Source organism: Uloborus diversus, chromosome 6, assembly GCF_026930045.1.
Source record: "Uloborus diversus isolate 005 chromosome 6, Udiv.v.3.1, whole genome shotgun sequence".
Lineage (NCBI taxonomy): Eukaryota > Metazoa > Arthropoda > Arachnida > Araneae > Uloboridae > Uloborus > Uloborus diversus.
Window position 1 is genome coordinate 169,821,160 of NC_072736.1, and position 24,230 is coordinate 169,845,389.

Here is a 24,230-nt window from a genome sequence, read left to right on the forward strand (position 1 = left end):
TCACCATTTATGAAGATACAATAGCTGCCACTTTTATTTTATAGAGAAGAACATATCTTTATGAATGAGAAAAAAATATGCAGATATCAAGCTTTCGTAGTTTTGTGTGTAAGTTGTGTTGATTTTCAACTGTTGTTGGCAGTTTCGGTGATAATAGTGAATAGAGTGTAGAAAATGTCTCAGAGACGTCGTTTGCCCGATTCGTTAAGGTGGTGGGCAGTTGGATAGATGGAAATGGGATTGTCTTAGGCTGAATTGCTAGACGTCTGAATGTGTCTCGTAGTGTTGTGCAGCGACTTTGGGATCAATACCAATCAGAAGATTCTGTGTCCAGAAGACCTGCTCCAGGTCAACCACGAGCTACAACACCTGTAGAAGACTGTTTTCTAGTTCTTTCAGCCCGAAGGAGAAGAATCACTACTGTGACGAAACTTCTTGCAGGCCACTTTCTAGCATCAGAAAGAAGAATATCTGCTACTACGGTGCAAAATTGTCTGCAAAATGCAGGTCTGTATGCAAGACGACCAGTTGCATGTGTTCCACTCAACGGACCGCAGCGAAGAATACACTTATGCTGGGCAAGAAAACATGTTTCCTGGACCCAGCAGCAATGGGCTTCTGTGCAGTTCACAGACGGGTCCACATTTATATTGAAGAGTGATACAGGGCGTTTACTAATCTGAAGGGAGCAGAGCACTAGATATTATCAATCCAAAACTGTTGAAAGGCACAGTTATAGAGATGGTGGAATCATGGTTTAGGCAGGGATCTCACTCGGTGGTCACACTGACCTGCATGTGTTCCATGGAGGAACTCTGACTGGTCTGAGATATCTAAATGAGATCATTGATCCATATGTCCGTCCATATGCTGTTGCTACAGGTAATGACTTCATTCTGATGGATGGTAATGCACGACCACACCGACCTCGGATTGTTGAAGAGTATCTTCAGGACCACGGTTTGGAACGAATGAATGGCCAGCTCGATCTCCATACCTAAATCCGATGGAACATATTTGGGAATATCTTGACAGACAGGTTACATCTTTCAATCTTCCTCCAAGGTCGTTACATGAGCTGGAACAAGGCTTACTCTGTCTGATCGCTTCCTATTCCGGTGTCCGACAACTTAATAAACAGCATGGAAAATCGATGCCGCCAATGCATTCAAGTTAGGAGGGACACATTCCTGATCAGAACTCATTTTTGTATTGTTTCTATGACATTTTATTACATAACACAGTGATGTTCATTTTTCTTCAAGAATGGACTTTTCCGCAAATATTTTTTTTTTTTTGTTATAAATCGTTTTTGCAATACTTATGCAAATTTCTATGACGCATTCAATAAAAACGTATTTAATGCACATATCCTCCACATTTTTTGTTTCTAAATTCATTCATTTGCAAATTAGACGCAAAAAACCGGTTGTAGGGGAAGCTGCTGTATTCACGAACGATTGTACCTACGGAAATTGATCGGGAAATTCCGGGTATCGTTAAGAGAGATCCTAATTGGGGTTCAACTTGTGTGTCACAACCCTCTCCTGTACCCCAGGAAGTTTCAACGCCATCAAACGAACATTTAAGATTCTATCACATTTTTTTTTCGGATTTAGTAGGACCTAAGGAAAAAAATACATGAGCAATTTCTTTTTTTTCGTCCGTCGGGGATTGCATTATTCATTTTTGTTGTAGGTATCATGATTACCTATATTTTGAAGGTTTTGTTTCCTATTTTTAATGTTGCAAAACTGTGGACCTCCCGTTGTGACTGACAAATAAAAACCAAAATGACGTGCATTTGCACCCAAGGACACATAACCATGTGTACCCACGGACGGCAATTTTTAGTCTCCTTGGGTCACGCCTGAGTCTTCTTACAATATGAAGTACCTCGAAATGGTGCCTTGTCATCAACGTCCGAAATTTGCTTTCAACAGTGATGATGAATTTGAAGTAGGGCTTGAAGATATAGTGTTGAAATAACCCCCACCTCTTGTAGAATCTACAGACCATCAATCTCACCTGTTTTCATTTGAAGTCGATTTTTCTATATTTTTGTTGGTTTAATCTAAACTGAGTTTTTTGCAATGGGTTAATTTTGGTTAAAGGTTTCAATTTGCATATAAATTGAATTTATTATGTAGGTACATAGAGGGCCATATTATCATGAATCTTTTTATTTTTTTGTTTAAAACATATTAATTATTCATAAGAGCATTAACTCTCTCTTAAGAGTAATAACTTTTTAAAGAGTTCACCGACGTTAAAAACTAAGAAAATTTTTAAAAAAAGGTTAAAAATTAATTTTCAAAGTTTAATTTCTGTTGGATATTTTATTTAATGATATTTTCAATGGATGTTTGAAGTATTTCAATATAAAAGGGTTTATGAAAATGTATTAAGTATATTTTTTAGTATATGGGTACAAAGGCACCTGTCCGCGGGGGTGAACGGGGTGCGGTACTCACGAACAAAAAAAAAATGTTTTTTTTAGAAAAAAAAAATTGAAGTTGAAAGCTTTGAGATTTTCACCTGACAAAAACTGACAAATTTGATGATAAGTTGTAGATTCTGCCAGAAAAAATTTCCGATCGATTATCCATTCCCAGAGACCAGCAAAAATTAAAAAGTAAATTTTGTCCGTGGGTACAGCAGTTTCCCCTACCTTATCTTCTTGAGGCCAGTGTATTTAACTCATATATAAAAAAATAAAATAAAATGCCTTGTTCACGGAAAAAAAGAAAAAAACTTTTAATAGTTAAAAATCTTGGCCAATCAAAGTAGTAATTTTGTTAATTGTGCAAACAATCAGCTATTTTAATGATTAGTGGGAATATAATATTAAGCTCTCTTAATTAAGTGCAGCTTAATTAGTAGTTTCAAATGTATGTTTAAAAAACAGTATATTAGTAAATTTGAGGACATACTGGCAATTTATTATTTTAGTAGAATGCCTTTTATTGATGTATTTTCCTTCCATCAATTATTTTTACCTCAGAAATAATCACATTGATAACGTCGGTCAAGGAGGTGAGGAATTTTCAATTAATATAAGCCTAATAGGTACATTTTTCAGAGAATTTTTTTTTCTTCGTTGCTGCAATTTGCAAATGTTAAGCATAACATGAAAACATGTTCACTTGTTTCTTTTTAACACGCTTTTATTAGCTTCACCTGTATGTATGTATGTATGTATGTATCTTGTAATGGAATCTTGCAGCTCAAATTTCGCCCACTTCCTGCGATCGGATTCTTTTGAAATTTGGCACGCGACCTCAGACCCGATGACAATGAAATATTCCATAATCAAATTAATTAATTAACTCTTTTAATTGTTAGTTTTCTCCAATTTTAATCAATATTCTGGCATAAATCCAACAATGTGAAAAAGGAAAAATTAAAAAAAATACATTAAAAAATGCTCGCAAAAATTATTTCAAAATATCTACAAAAAAACCTTTAATTTTCTGCATCAGACAGAATTTGTTCCAATGTTCCAAGGTAATTAGAACATGAAATATAATTGTTTTTAACTAATTTCATGCCAAAATTTAGGTGAGCCTTCAATTGGAAATTCATTGCTGATCAGACCATTGTTGAACAAAATTTTTATTCAAATGCATCTCAAATTTTCAAAATAATATAAATATGATTTCCGCAAACATACATCGATGACTCACAGTAGCTTCCCATCGGGGTGCCCTTGTCTTAACTTTAACATATTACCTCGCACTCCTTTTATAAATAATTTCGTCGCCTGATAATTCTCTTCTCCAACATAAGACTAAAAAACAGAAAAATAAAATAATAGTTTAAAAAACTAAAAAAACACGCTTTCGTAGCAAAATGAACTAAAAAGTGAAAAATAATATTTGGATGATAGGAGTTGACCAATCACTTAATTTTACTGTAATACAAAAAAGCGTGGGGGGCTTCTTATCAGTTGCCTTGAATTTCTTCCATCTGTTGTCCAAGCAAAAATGTAAATAATTAAACATGCAAAAATTAATTTATATTAATTTACATCCCTGAAATTCAAGTTCACGGAGGTGAGAAGTCAGAATAACCACACTAAGTTTTTAAAGCAAAATCTATCTTCTTGTTTCCCGACAAAAGTCTCACAACTTCAAGTATGGCTGAAAATAAACAAGGGGGCTCCCATGTATCATCTTTACTAATAATAAAGCAGAAAGTCTCTCTGTCCGGAGGATGTCTGTAGGATGTCTGTAGGATGTCTGTAGGATGTCCGTAGGATGTCTGTGACGAGCATAGCGCCTAAACCGTTCGGCCGATTTTCATGAAATTTGGCACAAAGTTAGTATGTAGCATGGGGGTGTGCACCTCGAAGCGATTTTTCGAAAATTCGATGTGGTTCTTTTTTTATTTCAATTTTAAGAAAAAAAAACTATCATAAATTACGAAATTATCATAACGTGGAATCGTAACATGGGCACAAGCCAATTGGCGAGATACGAAATTATCACAACGTGGAACTGTAACGTCGGTACAAGCCAATTGGCGAGAAAATTAACCATACATTATTTGTAAATATACAAGCGAACCAAAAGACCTTTAATTTTTCTATTACGGGCGAAGCCGTGCGGGTGCCACTAGTGAAAAATAAAATTTCATGCCATTATTGCCACGTGTAAATGAGGAATGAAATTTAGTGTTTAGGTAACGGAGGTGAGAATTTATTGTGTGACATGACTCCTTGTCCTACACAAACTATAACATAATATAAAAAAAATAAATTTACTTAAACAATTAGTATTTCAGACACTTGTGAAAGGAATAATAAATAAGTATATATTTTAATTAAACAAATTATTAAGCAACTTAAACAGTCACACAAGGTGCGTGACATGCCACGGAGGGGAGAATTCACATGTTATGAGCCAAAAATATACTAGAATAAAAATTATTAAAATATTGTTGGCAGGTTTAAACAGATATATTTTTGATGGAATTAAAAAAATCATTGTTAAATGATATGTTCCTCAAAGTTTTTACTGCAAAAAACGTGTGATGGAAAAGTTACTATTTTTGAAGAATGACCCTTATACGTTCATGGGAAAAAAAGTGGAAAATTTCTCGTTTACTTTTTTTTATGGGGCAAAATGGTTTTCTTTTCAACTGAAATATGTTTTATTTGAATATTAGAAATTTTTTTAATCAAATTAATTGAAAAAAAAATAATAAGCAAGTGAACAAATCTATACTATAATAACATAAATCTGTATACTTAAAATACACCGCCAGCTCAGTTATTCATCCGAGGACTGCAGTTTCGTGCTTTTTAGCACTCATCAGCCCGGAATAGGAATCACATGAGCTGGAGGCGAAACATCTCTTAAGGGAGCCAAGAGAGCCAAACAAACTGGTAGCTAATGCAGAATCAGCTAACCAGATGAGCGACCGCAGCAATGGTGTGGTTCAACTCAAAGATTGATGGCAAAGCTAAGATATTTTGTTGTAAGTTACCGCCCTAAATACTGCATTCATATACCCACTGCATTAGCTGCCAGTTTGTTTGGCTTTCTTGGCTCCCTTAAGAGATTTTTCGCCTCTAGCTCATGTGATTCCTATTCCGGGCTGATTAGTGCTAAAAAGCACGAAACTGCAGTCCTCGGATGAATAACTGAGCTGGCGGTGTATTTTAAGTATTTCTGCCTTAGCCCTGACTTTGGGGCGGTAACTTACTACAAAATATAAAGCTGTATAGTTTGTTTGAACGTGCTAATCTCAGGTACTACTGTTTCGAATTGAAAAATTCTGTTTGTGTTGAATATTCCATTCATTGAGGAAGGCTACAGGCTATTTAACATCACGCCGTACTAATAGGAGTGGAGCAGCAATAAAAAATATTATAAAAACGGGAAATTTGTTATAATATAAAATGCTCGGAACCCAGAATATGCGTAGCCAAGGTGGCTCGACCTGAAAGTGCGTGCTTCGCGATCCAGTGGACGTAGGTTCGAGTCATCCGTGAGGCAAGTCTCGAGGGTACTTTTTGGAGGAAATTCTAAACGATGCTAAAAATGATTTGTAAAAAAATATTTGAATAAGTATCATTGTCTTATTTTTCTTAATAATTCAATAACTAATAATATAAAGAGTAGAAGAGTTAGAGTTTGTTTGAACGCGCTAATCTCAGGAATTACAGGATCGAATTGAAAAATTCTTTTTGTGTTGAATAGTCCATTCATTGAGGAAGGCTACAGGCTATATAACATCACGCCGTACTAATAGGAGTGGAGCAGCAATAAAAAATGTTATAAAAACGGGAAATTTGTTACAATATAAAATGCTCGGAACCCAGAATATGCGTAGCCAAGGTGGCTCGACCTGAAAGTACGTGCTTCGCGATCCAGTGGACGTAGGTTCGAGTCATCCGTGAGGCAAGTCTCGAGGGTACTTTTTGGAGGAAATTCTAAACGATGCTAAAAATGATTTGTAAAAAAATATTTGAATAAGTATCATTGTCTTATTTTTCTTAATAATTCAATAACTAATAATATAAAGAGTAGAAGAGTTAGAGTTTGTTTGAACGCGCTAATCTCAGGAATTACAGGATCGAATTGAAAAATTCTTTTTGTGTTGAATAGTCCATTCATTGAGGAAGGCTACAGGCTATATAACATCACGCCGTACTAATAGGAGTGGAGCAGCAATAAAAAATGTTATAAAAACGGGAAATTTGTTACAATATAAAATGCTCGGAACCCAGAATATGCGTAGCCAAGGTGGCTCGACCTGAAAGTACGTGCTTCGCGATCCAGTGGACGTAGGTTCGAGTCATCCGTGAGGCAAGTCTCGAGGGTACTTTTCGGAGGAAATTCTAAACTATGCTAAAAATGATTTGTAAAAAACATATTTTAATAAGTATCATTGTCTTATTTTTCTTAATAATTCATTAACTAATAATATGAAGAGTAGAAGAGTTAGAGTTTGTTTGAACGCGCTAATCTCAGGAATTACAGGATCGAATTGAAAAATTATTTTTGTGTTGAAAAGTCTATTTTTTGATGAAGGCTATATGATATTTTTTTAAATCAAATTGACCGAAATGTTTTTAATTGCAAATTAAATGTTTAATTAATTATTTAGTTCTATGAATTCCTAATAGATGGCGGGGTAAATTTACTCTTCTAGAGGGCGCTGGTCTTCAGTGTTGATAGCTGCTATTAACCATGCCAATACTACACATTTCACATCAGCAAACACATTTTTGAATGCTTTTTTTTTTCGACGTTCAGGTACATAGTTGGATTTTTCTATCGGGTTTTGTTTTCCTTATTTCTTTAACGTTTGTTTTTGTTCTTATAGTTGAAGAAAGTTACTTATTTAAGTCAATAATTCGATTTGTCGTATTATTCAATTATGATTGTTCTTCATAATGTTTTTATTATAGCATTGTTTATTTCGCGAAACACTTCAAATTGCCAGGGGGAAAAAACCGCTTCACTCGCTAAAGGGCAGGGTTATGGTAGCATGGTTGCTTGGCACGTTAAGCGATAAACTATGTAGTTATAGGATTATTTTGAGTTTTAAAGCTACTGTTAATCTTTTTATGTGTTTTGCAAATAGTTTTAAAGTTCAAAGAGACTTTAATAGGTCTTTTGAAAAGGTGTGTACGCCTTTTATTTGAAGAAAAATGATCATTTCACATCAAAAAGAGGACGAGGGGCGTGATTTTTTTTTTTTTTTTTTGTTCAACGGACTTCCTTAAACTTCTTAGCACGGGCATCGCCGTGCGGGCACTGTTAGTAAACGAATAAAAAAATAAGAAAATCATGTACATGAGAAAAAGTAAATAAGAGACTTCTGCCGTGTGTAAAGGATAGTGACTAATAATTTTTCATATTTGTCATCTATTGTAAGCTAGCTTTATTGTACAAGCTTGCTTCTCTAGTTTCCGCAAAAAAAAATTATATATATATATATTCCCTTTGTTAGTGTTGAACCCAAAACGTGTTTTTTCAATTCATTTATTTAGATACTATTTCTTTACTGCCCACGATAGAATAAACTAATGTATTAAAAAGAAAATAAGTGAATTAATGAATAAATAAGTGAAATATTAAATAAATAAATGTAAATATGAATTAATAAAGCAGCATGTAAGAAATTTCATACATTTTTGTGCAATTAAATGAAATTAACTATTTCCCTCTGTCGGATCTAGTTTGCCCCGCTTTGTTCTTGACTAGTTGTGCAAAACATCCAACATAAAAATAAGCTAAATATTTAATGAGTAAATACTACGTCAATTATTTGAAGGTTAATAAGACCTATATAATTGTATAATACCCAAAAGTAATTCCTACAACAGAATTTTCCCTGACTTGAATAGACTCGATGTGGTACTACGTAGTTAAAATGTAACAGATAGTATAATATAATAGATAGTTGGCGCTTAAAACAGAGTAAACAGTTCATCATTTCACACATTTATCTTTTGTTCCCATCTTTCCCAAAATATTTATTTTTCTGTACAATGTTAGAATGTCTGTTTCGAAAAACATTTCGTAACAATGTACGCGATTTGTAAACAATTATTGAGCTAAGGTTTAAGGTTAAAAATTAATTAAAAGTAGGTAGATAGAAAATAAGAACAATAAATTTATTTGTATTGAACGTTCTCTTCTTAGCAATGTTAAGTATTCTGTGAAGAAATGGTTATTTACTGAGTCAATCTAATATCATTTTCCACGAACAATTTCCTCCATAAAAAAATTTAAGAGCAAAAATAACAGATTCCACGTTTTTTTCGCATGTTAGTAAATAAAACCAAATAATACATTATTTTCTTAGATACTGCAGTTCTTATCACTTTGTATCTTTATTTTTCTACTCAAACACCAAAATCCTCAAATATTGTTGCATCAACAAAAGTAAATTACTTTAAAGTCAATCATTAAGAAGAACTTACGATTTATAAAAAATGTAGCAAAGATCTTATAAACAAGCTGAAATGCCTCTAAAACTAGCAAGGAATGTAGGAGTGTCCTGAAAAAAAAAGTGCGTGTATGCAGCAAAATAATTACGTAACTAATGCTTAAAGCAAATTACTTTTTAATATTTGTTTACAAATGAATTTTTGTTTATTTCAAATTTACATTTTAAAAGCGAACACGATTAAATATTTTTCTGTTGTTTCTCAGTGCTAACAAAGGAGAATATTTTACTAAATGCCGTTCTGTTTTTAAGTTGGTTCTAAGAAATGTTAAATATTAAATTTATTTATGAGTTTGTGTACCCATCCCATTGTTTCCAGATGTACCTACTTTAAGAAGAGAAAAAAATTTTTCACTCTAAACAACTTTTACAAGTTGTTCACAGCATAAATCTTATTGCTTTTAAATTCTTACTTTTGTATGTTATTTCTAAATTTACTACCTTTAAATAATTAACAGTCATGCATCGATGCTTTCCGATAAAAACTCGAAAGTTTTCTTCCTTTTTGCAACGTAAGTTTCTAATTATAATTTCCTTTTTTTTTTTTTTTGCAGCTCTGTACGCTTAATTTAACCATTTAGTTTTTTAAGCAATCAATGAACTCATCATTTCTCTCACTTGACCACGGAGCATCCTTTGATTTATAAACCCAGGTCGCATTTAAACAACCTTTACTTTGTTAGAGATCATGTACAAAATTCGGAGACTGCTGATTGGCTATCACGCGAAAACGTCATCCATCTCCTTCATAGACTAATTATTGTTTTATTTCGAAGCAAAACCTTCTAGACATTATTCAAGGAGAGGGGGGGATGTAAACACACTCAAAGGTGCATTCAGAACTTTAAATAACGAAATATATTTACAGGCGTTGGATTGGGGAGGGGGCATGACCGACACATTTCCGTCGACTGGCCAATCAGGAGTCTCTAAACTATTGCATGGTCCCTAGCTGAGTAAACGTTGATAATATGCATCCAGGCCCGATGCAAGCACCACTTTCTACCGGCATCTACTCCTCCTGGGCAATAGTGTCCATGTCCTACACACACACATACACACTCGTGCAAAAATACACACACACACTCGTGCAAAAATACACACACACGCCACCAATCAGGAGGAAGAACATGCTCGCGGAGGTTTGTTGTATGCTGAATGCTGTTTTGTCTGAAGAACATCGTGTAAAGTAGAGAGGGTAGGGTGTAAAAAGTCGATCCTGGGGGGACAAGAACCATTTGTAGAAACAAGAAACCCAACAAGTGGGGTCTTATCGCAGTTCGTGATTGCGAAAAGCAAAATTTGGTTTCAAGATGTAAAATTTCAAGTTTTATTCAAATATCTTCATTTATTCATTAACAGAGAGAAATGTCTCAAGCATGATTAGTACAGATTGGGAACCTAAAGAGTTTTTCATCGTTAACTGCTTTAAGACGCGTAGCGATCGAAGTGCTACGCATAGTTCGCCAGAACAAGGTTTGAGAAGTTTTGGTGGTATCTACTGTATTTAAATAACGGTGTTAAAACATCATCAATCGAACATGAAATATTTTTAAGAGTCTGAAAACTACAAAATCCATTTTTCTAATTTGTCTAAAAGTTACAATAATTCCGAATGAATGTAAGCCATATATATATATATATATATATATATATATATATATATATATATATATATATATATATATATATATATATATATATATATATATATATATATAATCATAAAACTCGACAAGTGTTGTACAATTATCCAAAATTGAGTTGCTTAGGAAATTTTAAAAGTATTTTTTTGAAAGTTTATGATTAAAAAAGAAGGATTTAATCATTTTTTGAATAATTTGACAAAGGTTAATATTTTCTAACAATTATTTTAAACGGTGCGCAATTTCATTTTTTACGCTTCTGCACATGACATCACAAGTGATGAAATGCCATCCTCTGATGCCATTAGTGCAGAGCATAATATTTAAATCGCTTCTTTACTCATATGTACTGGCAACGATATGGTTGATAGCAAGCATAGAGCACAATATTTAATTCACTTTTTAGTTATCATGTGCTGGAAATGCAATAAACAGCAAACGTAAGCATTCAGCGTGTCAGTGAAGTAGCGTGCCAAAGTACGCCACTTGTAACGTCATAAAGACCACGCCTTACTCCTAAAATCAGATATTTAAAAAAAAATTAAAAATTAAACGTTGGGAAAAGGGAAGTTTTTTCTCGCTCCATGTTATTATTATAATTTTGCTTATTCCATCAATTTCAGTAACTAAAAGTAGTACTTTTTACGGAAGGAAACAACCCTATTGTTACTTTTAAATACATTTGAAATGATTTATTAACCAAGTTGAACGTTTTCTTGACGTTTAAATGTGGCTTTGAGTTACATCAGAAATGAGATGCAAAATATTTTATTTCACTAAAAGTAGCAAAAACAGATTTTTTTTTTTCATGTTTAAAAACTATCTCTTTGTACTTCCTATCCTCAAACTATTTATAAAATTTAGTAGAATAAAGCAAAGTTTGAAGCTCCCTGTCAACAACTTCAAAACTAGCTTTCACACTGTTATTTCAGAATTGTTGTAAGATGCAATTAACTTGATTCAATAATGACAATTTTTTGTTCTGTAAATTAGAAAATTCAAAACTTATTTCAAAACCTTTGTAGATTAATCACTGGACCTTTTATTTTTCTTGACGGTACAAAAAAACTTGGTGTGAAGTTTACCTGCATGGTTCAAATTTCCCTTCAATGACTGTATCCATTAAATGTTTCTACATTCTACAAGAACAGATATAAGTAGGGGAATGTGTTGTAAATCAAAATAGTGGGGCAATGTGCAATGGTTATGATAAACATTTTTCACAGTTTGCAGCGCAGCCATTCTAACAATATTTTAACTATTTTCTTAAATATATAGTTTTTTCCTGTCAGAAAAGAATTTGCTCTGAAGATCGAGGCATAATGCTTATGCAAGTAATTTTTAAAATTTGATACCCATTTTGTAACCTTATATGGTTTATCAAAAATAATGTTTTTTGTTATAAAATGATAAACTTGTTGTAACTTACATTTTAAGTTTTAAACGAGATCTACAAATTACCAGTGCAGTACTTGTTTAGTTAATATTAGGCTGGTTTTGATATTTAATGTTTTTTACAGTTTGCCTAGTGCACGGGGAGGGGGAGCGAAATAGACTATTTCGTGAATTTATTCATTCCTATATTTATTCGTTGAACCACTCACATAGTCTGCGATTAATTAATTCATTTACATTTCTTAATTCCAACCCCTTTTTATTTATTCAATTACTTATACTCTTATTACTATTTTATTCACTCAATTATTTCTTCACATATTAATAATATTTTTATTTATTGAAAGTTTTTCCTTATTTATTTACTTAGTTATGCATGTAATTGATGAAAAATATTTTTAATAATCAAATAAAAAACATTTCATTAAAAAATATTGAATTTTTCACTTTGCCCAAGGGGAAATAAAAGTGAAAATTTCCCACTTTTTTTAAGATACAAATTTATTTCCAAAACTGGAAAAATAATGTTTCAATGCATGTGTTATTATAAAATATATTGTTCTCTCTGTAATTTTATAAAAAAAAAAGTTTCCTTTATATTCATTTTGAAAAAGGTAGTTTATCTTAATTATTTCCCTACTTTTACCGAGACAGTACTTAAACTTTGTGTCTGAACTGTCTGCACCGCTTAATTTGCACAAGAGCGAAAGTGAGTTGAGTTCCTTCACTTCGTTTCAGTTTTATATAAAACTAGTGGTCCCCGCACGGCTTTGCCCGTAATAGAAAATTAAAAGGTCATTTGGTTCGCCTGTATATTTACAAATATTTGGATGATGAATTTCTCGCCAATTCGCTGTGTTCATTTGCTTGCACATGGTACGGTTCCACGTTATGATAATTTGGTAATTTACTCTTCCACGTTGTGATAATTTGCTCGGTAAAATGTTCTTAAAATTGGAATAGAAATAGAACAAAATTGAATTTTCTAAAAATCGCTTCGAGTTGCACACCCCCATGCTATAAACTGATTCTGTGCCAAATTGCATGAAAATCGGTCGAACGGTATAGGCGCTATGCATGTCACAGAGATCCTGACAGACAGAAATTCAGACAGAGATCCCGACAGAGAGACTTTCAGCTTTATCATTAGTAAAGATTAAACTTTTTACATAGTCCGTGATTAATTAGTTCATTTACACTTCTGAATTCAATACCCTTTTTGTTTATTCAATTACTTATATTCTTATTACTACTTTATTTACTCATTTATTTTTTCACACATTAATAAATTTATTTATTTATTTATTGAAAATTGTTTCCTTATTTATTCACTTATTTATGCATTCAATTGATGAAAAATATTTTTTTAAATCAAATAAAAAAGATTTCATTAAACAAATATTTAGTTTTTCACTTTGCCCAAGGGGAAATAAAAGTGAAAATTTCCCACTTTTTTTAAGATACAAATTTATTTCTAAAACTGGAGAAATAATGTTTCAATGCAAGTGTTATTATAAAATATATTGTTCTCTATGTACATACTGTAATCTATATATATAAAAATGAATGTTTGTCTGTATGTCATCCATGAACTCAAAAACTACCCGGCAGATTTGGCTGAAACTTTCACCGTTTGTTATTTTTGGTACAAGGAATGTTTATAGACCAGTTCGAAAAAAATCCGATCGATAGTTCTTTTTTTATTCCAATTTAAGTCACATTCCATTGGATAAATACGAATAAAATTATCGGCTGCGGAAATTAATTCGCGTGAAAGATCTCATTGATAAGAAGTTAGCTGTTGCCATTTTTCTTGAGTTTGAACAAATAAATTCTTTCTTTATTGTTTTATGGCTTTTCATGCAACGGGGGGAATTAAAACTTTTTCTATTTGATATTTTTAGCGATTGATTGATCTTGCAAACTGCGTAAGTACAGAATTTGAGTATAGTCACGGCTTCACTTGATACCTGGACCGATTATTATGAAAATTGCTATATATATGTATTTTTCCACGGAGAAGGTGCATAATATGCTCATTGAAGCCACTCGCCACCAGGTGGCACTGCAGAGTAGCAACTTCTGCCCCGTTCAACCGATTGTCATGAAAATCAGTATAATGATGTATTTTTTTGTTGGCGTAGCAACGCGCGTCGGGTACAGCTAGTTTTATATAAAAACAAGTTTCCTTTATATTCATTTTGAAAAAGGTAATTTATCTTAATTATTTCACTTTGCTCCACATTCGCCTACTTTTACAGAGATAGAACTTAAACTTTGTGTCTGAACTGTCTGCATCGCTTAATTTGCACGGGAGCGAACATGAGTTGAGTTCCTGCACTTCGTTTCAGTTTTAAATGAAACTAGTATAGTACCCGCACGGCTTTTCCCGTAGTAGAAAATTAAATAGTCATTTGGTTCACCTGCATATTTACAAATAATGGACAATGAACTTCTCACCAATTTGCTATATTCATTTACTTGCACATGTTACGGCTACACGTTATGATAATTTGGTAATTTACTATTCCACGTTGTGATAATTTGCTCGGTAAAATGTTCTTCAAATTGGAATAGAAATAGAAAAAAATCGAATTTTCGAAAAATCACTTCGAGATGCACACTCAAATGCTAAAAACTAGTTTTGTATCAAATTTCATTAAAATCAGCCGAACGGTCTAGGCGCTATGCGCGTGACAGAGATCCAGACAGAAAGACTTTCAGCTTTATTATTATTAAAGCCTAATAGTCCAAGAGCTAGCAACGTCGAAAAAACAAGAATTTTAGGAAAGCTGGTTCTTTAATATATCTTTCCCGAAGACGTTTCGAACAGCGTGCGGGTTGTCTGGCGGCCGGTAAACGTTGTGTTTTTTAGTGCGCATCACATCTTTAGAAGTAAAAATATGGATTTTGAAATCATTTTAGTAAGAATCTTTTCTTTTTCAGTGAATTCTAAACACTTTTCGAAACACGAATTTAATATTGCCAGACAATTTTGTTGTTGCGAATATCGTGCCAGATTCAATTTTTTACGAAAAAAAAATTTAAAAAAAAACTATTTTAGTATGTCTGTCATTTTAACATTATTTTACCTACATATGAATAAGTACAAAATTAATTTGACAGACATGAATTCGGTTGCGTACTCGACAGACAGACCGATTTATTGCTGTAGAGTAGCGCAGCATTATGCCTCTGAATATGAGAAAAATGAAACATTATTATTTAAATTCGTGCCAAAATGATATAAAATAGCTGGATATATATTTTGTTTAATAACAGGAGAAATATGTCACTTATAAGTATCAAAATTAGAATATTTACAGATTATATTTAAATCATAAAAATCCAATTGTAACTAAATTACATTATTTTTGTAAAAGATACAGGAAAAAGAACTTTAATTTAGAGCCAAAGTTCTCACTACTTATAAATATTATACTTAAAAAATTACAATCCATTTTTAACTAAAATAGGTATGTTCATTCTATAATTGTATCGCAAAAAAGTGATGTATCTCCATAGTCGTCATCGTCGTCACTGCTCTCATCATAATCATTGTAATCATCGTCATCTTGCGTAGAGTTTTCGTTGGATAATACTTCACTTTCAATAACGATGTCAGCAACTGATGATGGAAACTGCTCCCCAGCAAACCAGAGAAAATCGTATTTATCATCATTGATGACCCAACCGGAAGTTAACGGCAATAAAGATGACGGATTTTTTAAATTAGTGTTTCTCCAAATTTTTGTCACATACCGCACTCGCAATAAATGCTGATATAATTCAGCTTTGCATGGGGGTAAGCTCGATGCATCAAAATTTCGATTTTTTTTTTCAAAGTTATCACTACATTTTTTCGATTCATAAGTTTTTGAAAACAGATAAAAGCGAACATCGTTAACATTTGAAGGATTAGTCACCCCATACATGTGACATATAAAGTTTTCTAACCTGTCAAATGTGCGTTCTAGTACACGCTCATCGTCTGTTGTAATCTCTTGACATGCCAACTGGTACTCAACAGATTTCTCTAGCAACTTGAAGGGCCTTAGTTTACCTTTCCGGAAAAAAGCTGGGGTGTAATCACATCCTGTTATTGCGTGGAAACATGGTAGAGCTTTTGATAAGGAAATACCAAGAGCTTGATATAACTCATTGACGTTTATTAGACGTTCATGGTTTCCTACTCCCCATTGAATCCAAAGCTTTAAAGGTGCATTCAGGTGATCCATATTGCCTAGAAGTATAATAAGAATATCAGAGTCTGAGCAACGTACAAGAACTTGAGAGTCAAAATTTATCTGGCAAATATGGTATATGATACGAGTATCAGCTTCTTCGTGTTCTTCACATGATAATGATTCTTCAACGATTCTAATAACTTGATTATTTACAACCTGATACGAGTAACACTTATCAAAACTCAGGTAAATAGTTTTATTCCCAATAAAAGGAAACATGTCATCATTTGCCCAATGATCAATAAAAAAACCTTACAAGAGCTTCCTTGAACTGCGAGTTTCTGAGTTCACCAGCAAAATGATGAGGCCGAATTTGACTAGGTTTGATGAAAACTGTACTGGTTAATTCACTGCGACGTAAACGCTCACAATCTTTTATGGAAGCAGTGGTGGCGCTAGGAAATTCCCGACAGGGTGGCAAACTTGCCCGACAGGGGGGCATAGCCAAATTTTACTTTGCAAGATTCCCCCCCCCCCAGAGCCTGATCATCCTGATATTGGACATGGGGCACATTTCTATTTCAGGAAATTCATTTTGTGCCTCCCCCCCCCATTCCAGCTTTTTTTTTATATGTTGAAGCAATAAAATATTTATTTCGATACTTGCATTTTTACACAACCGTACTAAATTTGGTGGTACCTCATATCACAATGTAATATATACATTTAAAAAGTAGAAGATATGTAGTAGTATACGATAAATATATAAATGTGGTTAAACTTTGCAATAAACCGTAAATACCAAAATGATCTATCATATAACTTTTAATAGTAAATACAGACTAAATTTGGAGTGGTTTTCTGATTTGCAAAGAGATCACACTTTTAAGGCGAATTTTTAACAACAAATAGATTTTTTCCTTGTTTTGGCATTTGCAAAACTATCAATGATATCATTGTACTCTAGATTCTGAGTGAAATCATTATTTATTTTTAATTAAAATGATAAATTAAGGGTATTTTGGGCCCCCTGAAATCTAAGAGGAAGGGCCTGTGCCCCACATGCTCCTGCGGTAATCAGACTCTGCCCCCCTCCAATTCAAGTGATAAAGAAACTAATCATTTTTTGCTTCTAAGAACACGAATTCCCTATAAAAATTAAAAGCAAAAAATAAAAAATTTAAAATAGATAAAATGAAATATGTAGGGAAAAAAATCAAATTTTAAATGAAAAACATAAAACTAGGCTTTTGTGAGCAGGGTCATGCGAGATCAATAAACTAGAACTGTATGAGAATTAGATATTGACGAAAAGTCTATGATGTAAAATCATTATAAATGTGTGTCCAACAGAATTTTATGCAGAGAAAGAAACTTAACAACAGGAATTTAGTTGTGCTTGTAGAAATTAGGGGGGTCCGGGGGTTTCCCCCCGGAAATTTTTCGAAATTGTAGCTCTGAAAACGCAATTTTAGATGATCTTCGGTAATTTCATGGAGAGAAGGATTTGGGTGCTCACCCCCAAAGAATTTTAAGAAATTGAAGTCCAATAAACGAACTTTTAGTCGATCTGTAATGGTATTTTATAGGGAGTGAGAGTCGAGGTGCACCCCCGAAAAAGTTTTAAAATTAAAGTATCGAAAACGCAATTGTAGGTCATGTTTGGTAACGTTAGAGTGATGGGGTTAGTGACCGATTAAGATACTGAGGGTCCCTCCCCCCCCCCTTCCGTAATCAAATCTTATAAACACACAAATTTACGGAGGGAAACTCCCATGGCTCAAGGTTATAGCAGTGCTCATCCACTAGCTCAAAATATTTATTGGGGAGCAGAGAAACCCACATCTTAAGTAAACAAAAAAAAAAAAAAAAAAAGAGCAACTAATATTAAGTTAAAAAATTCAAAAGAAACTTGAGCCCGATGCCTAGCTTTATATTAAGATGAACCTCGCGAGTCAGAACACGTATAAAATTAAATTTATTTATATTTTCTTTCATTATATTATTTTTCCGGGATAACTTGGGAAAGCATGGAAAAGGGAAGACGATTACAACTACTAAGTTTTGCTAGCGCAAAGCAGAATCAAGAGAAAAAATTGAAAATCTTTTGAAGAGCCTAGTTTGCTAAAACCCATTACAAGTATTTTATTTGATAACAAATAGAAATACATTACCAGGTTTATATGTTTTGATGGTTTCACAGTACCGTTGCTTACACAAAAAACAGCATCAGAAGCCAATGAGTTGCTCAATCTATGACAATTAACTCCATCTCTGCGACGAATATCTTTACCTCCAATCAATGCTTTAAAGAAACGATCTAATTTTTCAGGAATTGTGCATTCACCATTTATCAAATCCTTTGTTTTCATTGCAGCAGGTAATTTTGTTTTCTCCATTTTCAAAATTGTAGTTCTTAGAATCGAAGCAACTTTATCGATGAGATCATTTTCTTCGAGCATCATAAAGTCTTCTTCTTCTAATAAGTTACTATCAGTATGCATAATAATCTTTTTTTTGTATTTTGTTATAATCTTTATTTGCTTGAACTGTTTTAATATTTTTTCTTCAAGCTGATGATTTTTCATCATATTTATTTCTGATTCAGGATGAAGTACTAATTCCTGTTGTAATTCATAATTATAAGTGTCACAAAGAGAATTTAATAGCAAATAACTTTTTTTTTTAATTATGTCTTCCTGAATTATTGACACAATTTTATCGAAAACAGTGTTGTGAATATCTCTTACGCAATGCCAAGAGGTTCGTGCAGTATCAGTAATTATTCTTTTGTAATGATTGAAATATTCCAATTCACATGAATGATGATAGAATATTGGACCATTTGAGGTTTTCAGATAACTAATTTTTTGTATCAACTCTTGATTTTGGCATTTTTTAACCCACTGCGTTACTTTTTCAAGCATCTTGACATCATTGGAAGAATGTAAATTTTGTTGCTTACCTTTGACTTGTTTTCGATCCTTTTCACAGAAAAAACAGACTCTTTCATTACTAAGACTTGAACAGGCATCACTACATGACAAAGTCTCTCTTGCATCTACTGGATTATTCGGTAATGTTGAAGAAGAACTTGATGTGCCAGGAAGAGTTATTGATGAATCATAATTATCATCAGATATATTCCGATACTTTGCCATCAAGGATGCAAAGGATTTGTAACATCGTGTGTGGTATCCATCAGAAATATTTAGTTATTGGGGTAACTTTATATTACTATATTTCAAGTTGAATGTAACACGAACACTCAAAACTTCTTCACATTTTTTCAATTTTCCTTCGTCAAATGCTATTATTTTTTCATTTATTCCATTGCAAAATACACATTTCATTTTATTTGCCATTATTCTGTCATAATTTTCACGATAATTTTGAATACATTTTTAAAAATAATATTTAAGAATAATCATATTGATGAGAAAATTTACAGTAACATTTTTCGTCAAAGACGCGTAAGAAAAACAAAGTTTACATACCAGCAAAACATTTCCACTGTTCTATCTAATTTCTGTTTTCGCTGATATTACAAAGAAAATAAGAAAAAGCAGACGATATTTAAGTTAAATAACGCAAAGACACATAAACATTGCAGACGATAGTTTAATTAAATAAAACAAAGAAGTATAAGCATTTCAGACTATTATCGTATGCAATGTTCTTTTTTCTTTGCATTATTTAATTTAAATATCGTTTGTAATGTTTGATAAATATTAAATGTTCAAATGTAAAACACGGCAGACGAGGAAGGGAAAAAAGGAGTCAGAAAAGAGTCTTCAAAAGATCTTGAGCAAGCAATTCACTATTATAGACCTTTACAAAAATATATATATATATGTATTTTTAAAAAAATAAAAAAAAAAGCTTTAACTGAAGATTTAAATTACAATATTGTAATTTTTATCTCAGCTCTATGATTGCGCCACCACAATCGTTATTATCTTCCTGTTTCAGTAAGTGATCAACAAGAATTACATCACAGTGCGCAAATTGAAAATGGATGTGGTTCTCTGCGCGGCACGCTCGCAAAATGGAAAATACTTAACTTTTTACAAAAATTTTAACAAAAAATAGGCAACATGTGTGTGAATTCAACAAGCAATTCTTAATTTTAAAGCGAGGTGACTAATTTGACCCAAAACTTGGGCACCACGCTAGGAATACTTCTTTCGTTTGGACTCAGCTTATCGGTCTGTCTGTCGAGTACGCAACCGAATTCATGTCTGTCAAATTAATTTTGTACTTATTCATATGTAGGTAAAATAATATTAAAATGACAGACATACTAAAATAGTTTTTTTTTTTTAATTATTTTTTTCGTAAAAAATATCATCTGGCATGATATTGGCAACAGCAAAAATGTCTGGCAATATTAAATTCGTGTTTCGAAAAGTGTTTAGAATTCCCTGAAAAAGAAAAGATTCTTACTAAAATGATTTCAAAATCCATATTTTTACCTCTAAAGATGTGATGCGCAGTAATAAACGCAGCGTTTAACGGTCGCCAGACAGCATGCACGCTGTTCGATACGTCACAGGGAAAAATATATAGAGAAATCAGCTTTCCTAAAATTCTATCTCGAAAACGTTGCTAGCTCTTAGACTATAAATTTAGGCACTTTTCACAGGTAAAGATAGTATGAGGCCTTCACTTCTTCCGTTAGAAAAATAGACCCCGACTGTCTGTTTTTTACTTCCTTTTACAGAAAAGGAAGTATTGTATTCGCCAAAAAATTTTCACCCAAAAATTAATTTCCATTTTGCTCATCCCCAAATGAATATAGAGTTTTTTTTTTTTTTTTTTCAACCCGAGCACACGTGGATATGTGCCTAGGAACGTACAGACACCCAAAATATCCATTTTGACGATCCCCGAGTTAATTACAACGAGTTTTCTCGTGACGTCTGTATGTATGTGCGTATGTATGTCACATAACTCAAGAACGGAATGTCCTAGAAAATTGAAATTTGGTACGTAGACTCCTAGTGGGGTCTAGTTGTGCACCTTCATTTTTGGTTGCATTCTTATGCTCCAAAAGGGGTCTTTTGCCCCTTTTTGGGGGGAAATCATTGTTAATTTCGATGCAAACTAGAGTGGCGTTGTAATTTGGCGGACACTTGGCGATATATCGCCAGTCGTTTGTTCGCAAGTTTTGTCGCCAACTTGGCGACAAATCTGGCGTGTTTTTTTTTTTTTTTTTTTTAAATCCTGGTTTTAGTTTGGCCACTGTTGGTGATATTTAGAGAGTAAACTATTGAATCACATTAAAATTGCCAATAATGGGGAAATGACATTAAATTGGAGTAAAAGGAAGTCATGTGATGCACACATCAGCTCGTTTTTAAATTGGAGTAAAAGGAAGTCATGTGATGCACACATCACCTCGTCTTTAAATTGGAGTAAAAGGAAGTCATGTGATGCACACATCACCTCGTCTTTAAATTGGAGTAAAAGGAAGTCATGTGATGCACACATCACCTCGTCTTTAAATTGGAGTAAAAGGAAGTCATGTGATGCACACATCAGCTCGTTTCTCTTACTTGCACAGGAAAATTTACTATGAGGCTTATGGTGCTCCTTCACTTCTTCCGTTAGATAACTAGACTCACTGTTTTTTTTTTCTCCTTTTGATCATCTTTTTAAATTATAACTACTATACAGTTTCAATGCGTAACTAAAAATATTTCTAATTTCTTGAGAGCTTCAGAGCAAAAAAAAAAAAAATGTTTTCTTAATCAGTCCTTTTCTCCCTCTCCCTCTTTTTTGCCGTTCCGTAGACAGTACAGAAAATAATCAAGGGCGAAATAATAAATTATTCCAGCGTTCATACTGCGAGAAAAATTTAATCCCCTAAAGGAAAGCGGGCAACATAAATTACCATTTTAATAATACTTGCAATGTTTATAAAACTTCCTTTCACATAAGACATTAAATTATATTAATGAACTTTCTCTATTTGCTTTGAGTTTTAAGGCTGTAAAAATATTTTTATTTTCTGTAACGTACTTTTAAATAGCTAGGGTTAACTATCCGCAAATTAGATAAATATCTCGGTTTTTTTTCTCTTATATTTTGTTAAGAAGATTTTATTTTATTATTATTAGGTGTGCAGTGTTAATGAATGTTTTGATATATTTTTGCTTAATACATGACGGTGTTTATACTCAACTGCGTGCTAAATTATTTATGACGGTAATTAGGTTTTAAGGAATTTGAGCGACATTATTGTTCATTTTCAAGGAGCTGAAAAAATAGTATGATGTACACAAAATAAATACTCATTTAGTAGCACGAACATATGCAGCTCATTTGGTTTTGTCAGTATCAGTATTTTGTTTCTTAACGCCGCGTAAAGAAATAATTTTCTTTACTAATAATAAAGCTCAAAGTCTCTCTGTCTGGATGTCTGTGACGCGCATAGCGCCTAGACCGTTCGGCCGATTTTCATGAAATTTGGCACGAACTTAGTTTGTAGCATGGGGGTGTGCACCTCGAAGCGATTTTTCGAAAATTCGATTCTGTTCTCCTTCTATTTCAATTTTAAGAACTTCTTCCGGAGCAGAATTATCATAAGGTGGACGAGTAAATTACGAAATTATCATGACGTGGAATGGGAGAGCGAATAAACATAGCCAATTGGCGAGAAATTCGTCATCCATTATTTGTAAATATACAGGCGAACCGAATGACCTTTCAATTTTCAGCTACGGGCAAAGCCGTGCGGTTACCACTAGTATTACATAAAATAGTATATTTTAAATGCTATTACTTACCAATTTTTTTTTTCACAAATAGTATTTGTTTTACAACAGCAAAAAGATAAAATCGATGCTTTATCTATGCTATCTAAGAAAATTGAGTATTTCAAACTTAAATGTTAATTCTTTTATTTATAACTTAAGTTTTATGATTAATTTTTAAAATATTATTAAATTCTTTTAATTACATAAATCTTCAGCTTTTTTTTTAAACTTGAAAACAGTTCCTTTGCGTATCACGATCAATTTCAGTTGCTTAAAAAATTCAATTATGTTTCTAAATATTCTTAAATTTTACATTTATTTTTAACTTCAAGTAGATGTTTCTAAAGCCTATAAACTAAGTTTACAAATACACTGTTAAATATAGTTTTCCTCTTGAAAAATAATTCATAAATCCAAGACTCATAATTGAAACATATTTTTAAAAAAAGCAAGAGATTGAAAGTGTATTCGGAAAAAGTCATATTAAACAAAATTTTTCCTAAAAAAATTCCTACCAAAAAAAAAAAAAGAATTCAAACTCTCTCAACTTTTTTAAAGCAACCTATGTGGTGCATAAACTTTGAAGTGATAAATACATACTGATTATTATTACATTATGCAAACAATACTTTTTTTTACAATCAAAATGCAATTTTAATCTATGCTCAAAAACTGCGTTAAAAATTTTAAAAATCAGTGTCAAACATTCTGCTTTAACAATGTGAGATTTAATTGCTTTTTATCTCGAAAGGATACGATGCATCAAAACATGTACAAGAAAAACAAAACAGTCATTTAGATTTTTGCTCTTTTCTCGGAAGTCAACTTTTTTCTTTTTTTCCTAATAAATTTAAAAAAAAAAGGAATTAAAATCACACGTTATTCCTAATCTGAAAAATATTTCCTTATGCACAAATAAAAAAAATAAAAAAATCGTAGTACGTGGACTAGGAAAAAAGATTACGTGCCGGACGGAGAAAGAAGACACAAAAACTTGGCCTAACTAAGTGTAGTTGATTAGGGACAACCTCCTCCCCTTCAGCAAGCTGTCTCTGTCCAATCAGGCGACTGATAAGACAGTTGAAGGACGGACGCTTTCTTACGTGCTATTTCGTCCTTCGCTCTTTCTTTTCGGAATGTCCGCTGCCCAAATAGGAATAAATGACCGATGCGTTCTGCTCTTTTGTTTCTTGTCAAACTAAAAGGTTGCATGGGGCATTGATGTTCTTAGGGCATGAATAAAAAAGAGGTTCTATGTCTTCATTGAAGGGAGA